Source organism: Anopheles moucheti, chromosome 3 (genome assembly GCF_943734755.1).
Source record: "Anopheles moucheti chromosome 3, idAnoMoucSN_F20_07, whole genome shotgun sequence".
In the NCBI taxonomy this organism is placed as follows: Eukaryota; Metazoa; Arthropoda; class Insecta; order Diptera; family Culicidae; genus Anopheles; species Anopheles moucheti.
Genome location: NC_069141.1, coordinates 19,745,002 through 19,758,446, shown reverse-complemented (window position 1 = coordinate 19,758,446; position 13,445 = coordinate 19,745,002). Strand labels below are relative to the sequence as shown.

Genomic DNA, 13,445 nt, shown 5'->3' with positions numbered 1-13,445 from the left:
GGAAGTTTGGTTTTTGCTGCGACCCCCCTTGATACTTTATGCGTGATCTTCTGACGAGAGTGCTTTCTAACAAGGGTCAAACCTTCGCTATCGGTAGATGGACACACACACACACTGGCCGGAATGAAACGAACCGTCACCGTCTGTCGGGGTAAAGTAGTCTCTCCCGGTTGTGTGTTTTCTTGCACATGAATTTAGCGCGTGCTATGTGACCTCCCACAAAGGAATACGTTTCGTCGAAGTGTTGTGTAGGATGGTATTTAACGTCCCTGTTTTTTTGTTTACAAATGCTTTGATCATACAAGCATGGGACAATGAAACGTTTTGAGTATACTTTTTGTGTATTTTTGTTTTCAAAATGGTGCCTTTTTTGATAGAATTATCGAAAAAACATTTTTTTAATTACAAATTATTTTTTCATGAAAAATGTTTAGGAGCTATTTGTTTCTTCTTGAAGTATCTAAGCATTAGTTTGAAAATTAATCCATGGTGATGACATGGGGGCAACATATTCGCCATGACAAGGTAAAAGAAGCCGCTAAGGGATACGGCCAGGGAAAGGATGTGTCACAATCGCGGAAATTAATTTTTCTCGCGACACATATCGCCATTGCACGCTGCTGGTTCCTGGTGGCGAATGGATAGGTTATGTTACGTTATTTTTTTTGCTCTTTTACCATCATCATCCCAGTGTCACGTAGTCGGGTACCATTTATTTGCTTTGTCGTTTTATATATTTAAAAAATCATCCACTTCTCCCTAGGTGCACGCTAGAATGGAGTTTGTTGTGGATGTTTTTCGATAAAGGATAGAAAAAGTTGTGAAGGAAAGCCCGGGCCACTCCACCAGAGTTCGTCTCGATATTGGAAGGGGTTTTTTTGTTTTGTTTTGTCTGCGCATCGTAGCGCGCCCAGTTTCCGGTATCCTGTTGACGATTTCCTTTCGCATCGTCCTGCAGCAAGTGGAAGATGAGCAGGACGCAGATCAATGTTGTCTGAAGGACGGACAACAAGCCCTCGACGGATGGACCCATCCGTGGTGGTTCGCGGTCTTGATGTTGTTGGTTTTTTTTTGTTGCTGCGCCATTCTTTATTTTCGCTGTTGTCGTTGTGGATTTGTTGTTAACTCGCCGGTCTTTGTGTGGTCCTACTTTTTTTTTTATTTCGAGTACCTGAGATACGGGAAATTGAGCGGAAGCTTCGAGTGGAAACTTCAAGAGCAAAGGCGAAAGCGAAAAAAAAAAAACTGTTGTGTCCCCATCTTCTTGTGTTTCTCGCTTGCAATCATTGGTGTGTGGTCCAGTTAGTATTCTTTTTTTTCCGGGGGGACCGCGCGCTTTATTTGTCTAAATCGCTGCTCTGCTACCACCACATTCTGCGTGTGATGCTTACAATCCGGCGGTGGGAAGCATCCCGCGACACTGACGATGTGAGAGAGGCGTCGACCTCCGAATGCTCGCGGGAGCAAAATTGAGCTAGAGGATTAAAATTTAATAATGTTTGGCCGGTGTTTGCTGGCTGCGTTGTCACTTGACAATCCGGCACCGGAGTGAAACAACTCCGAACCTACTCCGCCACCTTCAGCGGCCACACAACTTGCCACCAACAGTTCGTTTTGTGATGGTTTTTTTTATTCTACCTTTGTGCGCTTCACCGTATCAGGAACAACAACTCGTGCTCGCGTTTTGGATAATTCGTGACCACGTGATAGTCTCGCGAGGTCGTTTTGGGATAGAATTTATGATAATTTTTATTATCTTGTGGCTGGTTTTATTTTCGCTATTTCTCGTTGGACAATTGCGCAGATTTGCGAGCAGCACAGTGTGCACACGCGGTTGAAGCAGTGCGTGTGCGTTTTGCGGTTGAACCGCTGATTGCTGCTTGCTCGGTGGACACGATGGCAAAAGCAAATATTGCAAGTTTCGCTAGTTAAGTAGATAATTTCTTGTGCTGAGCTGGGCAAAAGTTTTTGCGTCCTCGAATTTTTGGGGTGGGACCTTTTTTTGGGTAATGCGTTCTACAGAAACTGCTGCGGTTGGGTTTATCCATGGCGCGAGATTAAAGTTAATGCGGAGCATTCGATGTGGAATGGTAAATGTGACTTTAAGTGTTGTAAACGTGTTCGAGTGCACCCGAAGGGGGGGTATTCTAGAACTTTGATCCAACAATTCGGAAAGGTCATATTAGCGTCCATTACCATCAAGAATTAGCATCAAGAATAATCAATTTGAAGTAATTAGCCATTTCTCAAAGATCTGAACGATTTTAGTAAAATGTTGTATTGCATAATTCCATCATTCATGACATACAAAACAAAACATTCATTCACATCGTACGAGACAAGAGGGAACAAAAAAAAAACAATTGAAAGTTCAAACTATCCACCATTATGCCCATCCCATTCAAGTGCAAAGCGTGCGATGTTTAATAATTACAAGTTCGTGACACTGACACGGTTTTCGCAACCCCCCGCTAACCCCGGTACGGTGCAAAAGGGGGCACAAAACTTTGCATCCTGGACGTGGGAAACAGCCGACCACCGACCAAGGGAAGCGAAAGGGGACGAAAGTTGATTCGCCTGCCCGTTGGACTCATCCGTTCCAGCGTATTATGTTTCCATCCGCTACTTATAAATTATAGAGATGCCACCTTTTGCCAGCCAGCAATTTAGGCAACGATAAGAAGAGAGAAAGCAGCACCAGCAGCAGTTTGGACAAGTGCGCACGTCAACACAATTCTGTATTGGCACTGCGCGCGAAAGCAGTAAGAGGCTGTTGGGCCGGCGGGGAGGCGGATTATTTTAGAAAAATAAAATTATGAACAAAACAACAAAAAACTGGGCAAGAAAACTAAACAAAACCACCATCATGAATCCTTCCGAGGCGGGCTCTGATTGGATGTGCTAGTCGCACCACTGTGTGCCGCTATGGTGATGAAAGTTTTAGTCGTAGAGTGAAAGTAGATTCATTGCGGAGTGATGGTCGTCCGTGGTAATGGGAGAAGGGAGGGAGGTGGTTGGTGGTGTACGCGCACAGGAAGAGGAATTTTCATGGAAGAGGGGGGGGGACGTTTGGTTTGGTTGTGCAGGAAACGGGAAAGAGAAAGGATATTTCAGTTTCAGCAAAACGCGAACGCACACCGTCACTAGTCGAGGGTAAGAACCGAGGGGGGGGACAGTGTGTGAGTGTCAGGCTGGCGGTAAATAATGAATCCTTTGCCCTGGAAATTCACTTTCGTTGTGTTTCACTCGACGGCACTGGACGGAGCCTACCACTGTACGGAGACGGATGCGGATGCGGATGAAAGATGCGTGTGATGCCGGCGGGAAAATGTTGGATGTTGGGGTGTGTTGGAGAGAGAGAGAGTAGTGTTACCAGTGTGTCCTGGGGGCCGCGGGCGGAAATGATAAAAACCGACACGATTTTGAAACACGAGAAAGTTTTCTGCTGTGCCGCGTACCAGGCGCTCTGCGTGGCTCTCCCCGAGCACAACACCCTTCTTGCCATATTTAAACGCTCTATCCCTTCAACCTGTCCACCCTGGTTTTCATTTACCACCACGAACCTGTCACTGCCGCCCCTGCATGATGGCCGTTTGTCGTCAGCGCTCTCTATTTGTCGTCCGAGCAAGTGCTGTGCGTGTGCTGTCGGTGCGAAGCGTTTGGCGGGCGGCGGGGCCGGGGGCCGTCCATCCTGCTTGCCGTCCTGCATCCGGAGCCTATTAGTGGCACCAGTGGTAGGTTCATCCTTATGTACACTGTATATACGTGCGGATAGCACGAGTTATCCATCGCCTAGGATCAGGCGAACCCCAGTGCGTTGTTCTTATCAGAAGATGGAAACTCCCCGGCAGCGAAGGGAGCGAAGGAAGCGGATGGGAGTCTCTCTTCCCGTTGCTCATAAAGCCTCCGGTTTTTTGCCATTCGGTTGAGAATCCCAAAACGCCAACTAGAGATGGAAAATAGATGGATGGCTTGTTGGGGATGGTGGATGGTGCGCGTTATCAGTCGCAAGCGTGTCTACGCGCTTCGTGTGCTCCAGATGCGTATCGTATTCAGCAGGCAAAGTATATGCGTTTTGCTGTACCGCACCCCGTTCCGGCTCTCGCCCGGTATAAGCTGCCACTCTTCTGGTATAATTATTTTTCATCTTCACCAATTTCTCTCCATCGTTCGGGAAAAAGGATTGTTGATCGTTTTCCGTCAAGTGGAGCCATAATACACAAGCGCCGCGGAAGGGAAACGCGCGAATGCTGTGATGGTGTTGGTTTTTTGGGGGGGATGGGGAAAAATAACAAACATTTTCACTCCCGCTGTGCTGCGTGGGGGGGGGGGGGGGGGGTTTATGTCACTGCCACCGTGTTTTGTCCCTGCCACGGTGCTTCTGCCTTCACCCGACAGGATCCATCAGCCATCAGGATCCGATATTGAAATATTCTTCTTTCGCAAAAACGCGCTTCCGCATTGGTGGTCGTCCGTGTTCGCGAACACATGACAATCCTTTCGCGCTTCACTCACTTCTCGAAAACGCAACACGGGGAGATACCGTGGGCTTTTTGCGCGTTTCGTTAAAGTATTGCCGTGTACCATGAATATTGTGCGCTTGATTGAAGACCGTGCGCCCGGTGTGTGTGTGGGTTGTGTTGATGAGTTGCTCAGGGACGGCGGAAAATGGCAACAATGAAGGGTGGGAAATGGCGGAAGTAACACAATATTCTCACACAACACCAAACCGTGATGGCACTCCTGCAGCATCGTGTGTGTGTGTGTGGTCGCAACGCGAGATAGTTGTTGATTGCAGTGGTGTTCGTTTTTAGGCTTTTGCCCTGCCCTAATGACATGCCGGTGGAACTTGGTTCGGTACACTGCCCGCGTTTGTGTCATCCGTTCGGTTGCCAATCAACGATGATAACGCAGATGCTGTAATCGTTGGTATTTGTGAAACAAAAGGGTGTGGAAACACACCAGTCTCGGTCCCAACCCCCAGTAGTGGTGCGATGCTAATAGTTTTAGCGGAAGATGAGATGTGAGAGGGAAGTTAGCCTCGGGAAATTGGCTGTCACCGTCACAGGTCGAAGTTCTGGTGGTTTACTTTCACTCATCATCCAGGAATATATATAACGACCCCAAACCTCCGAATTGAATAATGGGGCGAATAAATAATGTGCAATCTCCTTTTTTCGCACGATAAAAGCTGTCGCTTTGTTTTGGGGTTTTGCAGCCGAGATTGTCGATCGATTTATAACATTTCGAAATTCACGATCATTTCCGCACAGTGATGATTATTTACTGATTGACTGGGTTTTGTTTGATGGTGTCGAAATGTACAGAAATTAGAGGCTGAGATTAAAAGAGCTTGTTGTTATGCTGGACGCCATATCAAGCCAAACATTGCCGGGCAGAGTGGTTTTGTTGTTGAAATGACACTTCCAGCAACTGGCTAAAAAACAAAAACGAAAACAAACGTCCGGTCAAATATTTTTTACCGAGTTATCCAGAGTGGCATCAATTTTTCCGCCTCACTCGTACTCGTATATATTGTTTTAGGTTGATTTTTTTCTTCTTCTGGTTTCTCCTACTTTAACCCGACAAAGTTCCGGCTTTTCCATTGATTTTCGGGTGTTGTGAATAATATACGTATTGAAACAAAACAAAACAAACAAACAAAAAAACACTCCCGGCTGTGGCTGCTGTACCCCCCCAACACCCGCACCCCGTCCCCGAAAAAAGCGAATGAAAATGTCAGCAAAAATTCATATTATCCGCTCGCTCCAGCAAAGTTTTCTGCTGGTGATTGGCGCCGCTACAAGCCTGTGGCTTTATTTTTTGTTCGTTCGGTAAAAGAATAGGGACACACACACACAGCACATTGGACCACGCATCGAACGTGGACCCAACTAGGAAAGAGCAGTTTGGTTTGCCAGTTTTTCGCTCAATATTCTTCATCATCGTTCCGGTTGGTTCTGGAACATGCTGAGATGCGTCGAATAGGCGGCCCCCCCGTATCTGGCGTGTCGTGCGATGATGTCTCGTTGCTCCCCATGTTCGTGGTGGGCGCTCGATGCGCTCGTTCGTTTAGATGAAACCGAGTATCTCTCCGGCACACTCCCCCCGCGCCCGGTGGCAGTAGTCGGGTAGCATATCAGCCGCTTCCTCAGTTATATCGGCTGCTTTGTACCGCCATCCTTTCTTCATCACTCACAAGCGGCCAACCATTTGCCGGTTGTGTTGCCCTGTGCCTCTGCTGTGAGAAAATGAGAAAACCCTTTTTGCGGAAAATGTTGTTTGTTTTCCTCGCTGTACGAAGGCTGATACGGTGATGAAGGTGGGGCATGTATATGTAGTTTTTTTTTGTTCTTGCTTCTATGTTCAACGGCGGGAACAGGAAGATAGAAAGGATCCACGATCGATTGCGCATAGTGGAGCGCAATATTCAAGCCATGGCTTCCTTGGCCCGGCCATGATCATGGTTTTCAATGGGAAGGAAACGCTCTTGTCGGTCTTCTTCAGGCACGATCGTTGATGGTTTTGGGGTGGAAAATTCACTACACACCAGCGCGGTAAAAGGTTCTGCAATAACCGGGCGCAAAAAACCGACCCGCCGCCGCCACGTACCCAAACTCTCAAACTATGTCCGTGCCGCTTTTCTTGATACAGGGCGCATACCCTCCTTGCCAGGGAAACCCCGGTTTTGGAGTTTCGCCCTTACGCGTAGGCGTCATACGCAATGTGATATTTGCTTTGATGTGGAAATTTATCGAATATCATTTTAGCTGTGAAGCGCTCCGAGGCTCAATATTCTCGTGCAAGCTTATTTACTTCACCGAACCAGCAGCCATCACCACCATCACGACCACCACCACCGATTCGATGTATAGTGGCAGCGCATTTTCCGTATCAGCATCAGTACTCCGGTGGTGTTGGAACCGTGCAATGTGAATGAAACTTTAAAGACCGCAATCCGACTACGAAATGTGTGCACAGCCGGATTGTTCCCTTTACACTTTGCCCAGTTGAGTACATTCTTGCGTGCAGAAGTTTCGGCTGTGTGTATTGGAGCAAAGGATTATGGTGTGCCCAAACAAAATATTTACGTCATTTACAACTCTTCTTCGCTCTTTTTCGATAGAAATTGTTTGTGTGGCGGTAACTTTTGTGCAATTTATTGTAATATTTTATGTTAAGGGATTTTGTTAAAGCTAAAATTTTGTTTTCTATATGCTCTTTCTTTAATTATTAATTTAATTTTAATTTTTAGTCTTTTAGATTCACTTGGTCGGACTGAAAACCAATTGATTGCTTGCGGTTTTTGGGTGCCATTCCATCGGTTGCATCTGACAGCGGCTTCATGCTCTTTGCCGAGGCAGTTTGAGCCCCAGCAGATGCTGGACGTTGGTAGCGAGAGTGATATTATGCTGGAAAAGTTTCCGTTGCCATTTGAGCCATTTTCCAAGCCAAACCAGCCCACTGCTCCGTGTGCGGTATGGTGGGTTTAATTTTCCAAATTGAATTCAACTTTTTCCCGGACCGCTTTCTGTGTTTCTCTATGTGTGTGTGAGTGTGTTTGTCTTGCTCTCGCTACCGGAGCGGAAGCCCTTTTCTCCTGCCCATCGTCATCCGTCAGCATCGGGCATCGGGTACACTTTTCCGGTGGCTCGTTCGGTGTACTTTTTCCCCTAGCACACATTTCCCTTTCGTGTGTTTCGTGTGCTTTTTTTTTTTTGTTTTGGTTGGTTGGTTTCGTTGCAGTGTGTGTTTGGCATAATTTTCTAATTTTTACTCTAAATCTACCTCGTGCAAACCCCCCCCCCCCCCCCCACACTCCCGCGTCGTCCATTTAGCTGACGGTCCGGAGTCGGTTGTACAGTATCTACCGCAATGTATCCTGGTTCCCACCAATTCCATCTCCCGCACTTGCTCGCAAACGGCACCCCCCCCCACCCCCCCCCCCCCCCCCCCCCCCCCAATCATGATCATCACCATCGGGCCGCTGAACATCAGCATCACTGCTGCTTTGCTGTTTGATGCTGCGACGGAAATGGTCCTCTTTTCCCAGGGAGTGATAGGCTGCCGTCGTCGACGTCCTGCATGTCACTGTTTTGGTTTCGGAGCCAGCGTCAGTTTTTCCTATTAGGCAGCGCAACAAAAAAAAAACCTGATGAAGCCAGGGAAACTTTTCTAAATGATAAACTTTACCCAACCGTGTGACGTCCCACCACCGCTATTTGCCAATGTCCAAATAAAAGTGTGGAGTGTAGTGTGCTGCTACTACTACCTCGCTCACAGTGCCACACCGTAGGCTACTGGGAAACCTGGGCCCGAAACAGTTTTCCCGGTTTTGGGTCCCCATCGCAAAACCGTAAGCCTCTAAATTGGGAGCTTGTTTTTAGAGCGTTCAAAGGAACCATCACGGGCCACCCGGGCCCGGTCCCCTGCCAAAATGAAGCCTTCCGAAGGGTGGATGGGTGGATGTACGTACGCACGTTCATCTTTTTTGTGTGCGTGTGTCTGTGTATCTGAGTCTGTGTGCATTCGTTCGCACTGTGCCGTCCTTTCGTCCTTATCACGAAACGTGCGAGTTACTTTCGATTAGGCTCCACAGATGTTTGCACACACCGGGGCATATCCAGCATCGTGGTTGAGGGGGCAGCGAGGAATGTGACAAGCAACACCAGTGATCATTTTGCCTTTCCATCTTTCTATGCTTCTGTATATCTTGCTCGGGACGGATAGACGGAAATTCTTCCTTGTCGGAACTGGTTGGAGGACGGAACGACGGAAAATTTCATCCTATTTTAGACTTCATCACTTCAAATGCCAACCGTGACTCGTTCGGTTCGGTGTGGTGCTGTTACAAATTCAAACAACAAAAAAAAGGAAAGAAGGAAACTCTTCCTGTGCTGGAAAATAGTCACATCCGGAAAAGGTTGATGGGAGGAGGTAAAGTTTCGTGCCCGGTTCCTCTGGTTCGCTTGTGCTTGTGGAGTCTCGTCGTACTATTTTCTGGATTCCTTTTTGCAGGATGTGTTTTTCGCCTTCGCCTTTGCCTTTAAGAAGACACAGGGGGTGCCGAAGTGCGCTTGAGAGATTGGGGAGATGGGGGGGGGGGGGGGGGGAGATTTTTCATTTTGCTTTTAGTTACTGTGTCCCATCATGGTTCGCGCAAGAAATAAATTAGTTAAGTTTTGTCCGCCACACCGTGTCGGGCGCAATTGTTGAAGGCTCTGCGCGCTGTGTAGAACTTAGTTTGCATTTTTGTTATGCTACCGTATCGCCTATTTTTTGCCTAATGATGATGTGTTTTCCTCTTCCCAATGTGGTAGCATGCCAGTCGGGTGTTGTTATTTCCCGTTTGCTTTTTTTTTTTCGAGTGCGATCTGACCCTTCCAGGGTAGGACGCGTGGCAAGATGATGTTAACTATTCGCACACAACACACAACACCATTTCCCGGCAGGACACCCTCCGGCGCTCGTTAGATGCTCTGTGCGTGTGTGTTTGGGTGTAGTGCCAAAACGCACGGTGTATGAATAATGAATGTCGGTGTCATAGAACGGGTTAATGAAATAACAGGACGAACGGATGCGTTGGAAATGAACTCAATGGAACGCGCATGTTATCACACGCGGGCGAGTTGTGGTGTGTCATTCTAGGGACGCAAGAGACTGATACGCTTCCGAGATGGAAAAGATGTCCCATTTTTCATCCGCCTTAATGCACGTTAGATTAAAGTGTTGTACGTACTACTCAGTGGAATAATGATTATATGCGACGTAAAATACGCCACGATAGTACGATCTCACGAGACAGAAATAGGTTAGAAAGTTGGGAACTTTAAGAGATCATACTCAACAGCAATTCTCGTGCTGTATATATCCACTTTCCACGAGAAATCATACCGTATCGAACATCCGTAATCCATTTTGTGGCAGTAATTCAGTATTGATGATACGCTTACGCACACTGCATGATGTATTTGCGATGTATCTTGAGGAGGCCTCCTCAATCGGCTACAGCCCGAACCGCAAAATTGAAAATGGGACAATAATCCTTTCTCGGGGACATTTTCACTGATCCTGCAGGGGTTTCTATTTAGTCAGCGATAATCATTTAGCAAACGGTTTCTTTTTCTTGTGCGTTCAACATCAAACATTGCCACGTTGCTGGTTCACCGTCCATCTGTCTCACGGTTGCATTGCGGTTAGCAATATTTCCCGCATTGCCGGTAGTGGGAAATCCCCGTTTTCCGATTTCTCGGTTGCCGGCCTTTTCGAGGCGGTTAATTTAATACCCTCCCCAGAACCAGGTAGTTATCAATGATGGAAACTTTTCCTTAACTCGGTTTTGTTGAGTGTGCCCACTGGGGCGCAATGCCACTATCCGCATGTGTGTTGTAATACTTCAACCCAACCCATCAAGCGACGTAATGCGGAGATGTTTCACTACACATCACCGAGCTATCGAGGGGTTTCGAAAGAATTTTCCATCAAGCCCTAGTCGGTTGAGATAAGGGAAAATGATACAGCACAGCAGCGAACCCAGCAATGCCATGATTGGATACATAGTGAACCACATGAAACTATTCCTTTTTCTTTTCTTTTTTGTTTGGCAGGAAAAAGTTTTTCCTTGCTAAAATGAAGCAAATTTGGAAGAAGATTGATAAGAGCAGACAAGAATTTCGCACTGGTGCTGAACAATGTAATGGTGGAATCATTTTCTGCATTTTCTGGCCACCCCCGTACGACGCTGTTCGGGAACCGAAGTACACCACCGTAGCCTTATCTCTTGAGGTCCTTCTATTGCACTCGCAATTCTGTACATGGGAAAACGGCTGTGTTCTGTGTACATATTTCCTTCCTAGCGAGCTTCATCAACGAGCCGCGATGTCGGTGTAGTTTGCGAGAGGATACGCAGCAAACACATAAATAAGCAAGAAGTTGACGCTGATATTTCCATTCGGGAGGTGGAGGAAGATACATTTTTCAGCATCGTTCACTACAGTCGTCTAAACCCGTAATGATCACTCAGTCACCCGGTGGTGTTTTGAGGACACAACGCTAGTATCGGTACTATTCACCATGTTTTGGTTAGATAAATATTGGTATGCTGTTATTATTTTCGCTGGTTGGTGTGCGTTTGTGAAGTTGAAGGAATGTCCAACGCAATTGTACATTTCCAGGCTTATAGGCATTCGTGTCCAAATAATTGGAAAAATACAACGCTTCACGATACACACGCCCATGGCCGAGGCAAGCATCTTCATTTCATTTTCATTTGCTGCTCGTCCGTCCTTGTCGGTTTTGTCGCAACGGCGCATTCGGCTAGACGGTTTTGTGGAAGGTAATTGGAGGACTGAAGAAAATTCATCAGTCCGTCCCGGGACAAGGAATCGGACGGAAATTGCGTATGTGTCAAATGATCCAAAGGTATCAGCAAACCGTGCAGAGATGAAACTCTCCCAGTCCCACTTTCGTTTGCTCGAAGGGACAAGGGCATTTTTTTTTTGTTGCCTCTTTGCCACTCTGATGCTGTGGTGTCGGAACCTGCCACCGTACAGCGGCTGGAACGAGGGTAAAACAACCAACGAAACTGTAAATTTTTCTTCATTCGAACTCCCACCAAATGAGGTGCGGTGGTGTGGTGCTGGGAGCGGCAAAATTATGGTGGAGGTTGTGCGTGCTGTGGACGAAAGACGCTCACACTACGGTCCTTCCCTGCGCGATGCCGATAGACGACGGATGTGCCTTCTCGGATGCGTCTGTCAATTCCGTCCATTCGTCGACATTTTGAGTCGGCCGTGTTGTATGTGTTTTAATTTTTCCTAGTCTGTTTGTGTGCGTTCGTCATGTGTAGATTGATCTATTCGGTCGAAAAATTCTGGAAAGCCCCGTCCGGAACGACCGGTTTAGAATTGATATTTTCGACAACACACACACGGGCGCGCGGTAGTTGTGAGTTATCGGCAAAAATCCTGCCAATGTCCTTGTCGCCAACATTCCGTGGGGAGATACCTTTGGCGTAGAGGACAAATAGAAGTTGTGAAAGAAAGTGTTTGGGGGAGTAAAGGGAGGCAAAGAGAAGGACGTTGAATCGATTCAATACCACCGGCCTTTTTGTCCCCAGATTTTGGCCGGTATTTCCCCCTTTCGACAAAAGGGATTCGCTTTCGGCTTCCCGTTCGTTTTGGCAGGGCTTCCGTTCATCATCTCTGCCCGAAATGGTGGCCTCACAACCTTCTGCTGCTGTTAAATGAACATCGTCCATTTTGCAGTCCCAGATTCCTCCGCTCGTTCACGCACCACTCGTTCGCGGAGTGGTAGTTCGGAGGTAGAGATCGAGAACGGCTTCTCTCATGGAAAAAACAACGCCGGATACCTTCGACGACGATGTTTGACTTTACAATTGACAGTGATACGCAATGTTGGGGGGTTGTTTTATTTCCACTTCCACGCTTTCTTCCGTACGCACACACCGGACCGTTTTGTCAGGGCACGTTTTCCCAGGACGTAACGTCGTTGCGGGAGGACGATTTGATTGGTCAAGTTTTATTTTTCTTGCCTTTCGGCTCTGATCCACATTTCGACTCTCGCTGGCCGTAGAGTGGAAAAAAAAATTTAGAATTGAGGAGTAAAGTTTTTGTTTTTTGGTGAAATGGAAAAATTCCTTTGCGTGTGTGTACACGGGGCGTGGAATGATGGTGGCGTGGAGTTTGTTCAGCAGCAGCAGCAGCAGCAAAAAGCAGCTCGAGTGGGAAGTGGTCTCACTAATGAGTGAAGGGAACTGCTAAGGTACTGCGGGTGTGTACGATGGACAGTCGCTTTTCATTAGAGATTTATTCCGGTGAAATGCGTTTTTCGCTTTAATTAAACAACGTAACATTGTTTCTTGGCCCAATGTACTAATGTGCGCCTTTTTTTCTTGTTTTCTCATTTTAGGTAAGCAAACGACGCCCATTTTCTAATTGATGATTGAGAAGGAGCCAGAACAGAAGGGTCAATTTTGTGGAGGTTGTATTTGATTATTTTGTTTTTGTGATGTTGTTGAACTACAACTAAGTAAGAAAATATGTTCGAACGGAAAACACCACTGCATTGCAGCACATTCTGAGAATATCTCGGTAACTCTGAGATCATTGCGATGTAAATCCCTTCCGAGAAGTGATTGCAATGATCTTGTCCACAAATTGATGAAGCGTAGCGTGGCTTTATGCAAACCGAAATGTAGCATGTCTTGTATTGTTTGGAAGTCAATTTCAACTCATATGACTTTCCGACCAGTACCAAACTTTACGCAAATGTTTCGGTGGTTATAGAGTGGTTGGGGTGGGCCCGGGAAGGAAACTTTGGTTTGGCAGGTTTGATTTTGCCGACACCCAAACATTCATATACATGGTCCTTTTTTCCAGACGGTACATGTAGTACGTTTGCGTACGGAATGGTGTGTGAATGTG

At 46.9% G+C, this 13,445-nt stretch overlaps 1 protein-coding gene across 2 annotated transcripts in view; it reads left to right on the top strand.

Moving 5' to 3' along the window:
• The window catches only part of LOC128305756 (zinc finger protein chinmo), a 98,359-nt gene that overhangs the window by 64,599 nt on the left and 20,315 nt on the right, over positions 1-13,445 (top strand). The gene's annotated exons all lie outside the window — the stretch shown is intronic.